Below are 334 nucleotides of genomic sequence, written 5' to 3'. Positions count from 1 at the left end.
GTTATGAGCTTATACAGTTGACCTTTGAACAACGAGGGTTTGATCTTTGTGGGTCTATTTATAAGCTAATTTTCTTCTGCCTCTGCCATCCCTGATACCGTAAGACAACCCCTCCTCAGACTACTCAACGTGAGGATGATGAGGATGATGACATTTATGATGATCCACTTCTACTTAATGAATAATAAATATATTCTTTTCTTTTTTTTAGACAGAGTCTCACTTTGTCACCCAGGCTGGAGTGCAGTGGCACAATCTCAGCTCACTGCAACCTTCACCTCCCAGGTTCAAGTGATTCTCCCGCCTCAGCCTCCTGAGTAGCTGGGATTACAGG

The 334-nt window shown here is 43.4% G+C and overlaps 1 protein-coding gene across 1 annotated transcript in view; it reads right to left on the bottom strand.

Annotated features, from left to right (window-relative positions):
* Window positions 1–212: 212 nt before the first annotated feature.
* NOM1 (nucleolar protein with MIF4G domain 1) overlaps window positions 213–334 on the bottom strand; it is a 32,959-nt gene continuing 32,837 nt past the window's right edge. Inside the window, exon 12 of the mRNA XM_011973092.1 lies at window positions 213–278. The gene's annotated coding sequence lies outside the window, so the exon portion shown is untranslated. The remainder of the gene's footprint in view (window positions 279–334) is intronic.

The sequence above is a fragment of the Mandrillus leucophaeus genome, unplaced genomic scaffold (genome assembly GCF_000951045.1).
Source record: "Mandrillus leucophaeus isolate KB7577 unplaced genomic scaffold, Mleu.le_1.0 Scaffold134, whole genome shotgun sequence".
Classification (NCBI taxonomy): domain Eukaryota; kingdom Metazoa; phylum Chordata; class Mammalia; order Primates; family Cercopithecidae; genus Mandrillus; species Mandrillus leucophaeus.
This window is presented reverse-complemented; position numbering and strand designations above follow the sequence as displayed.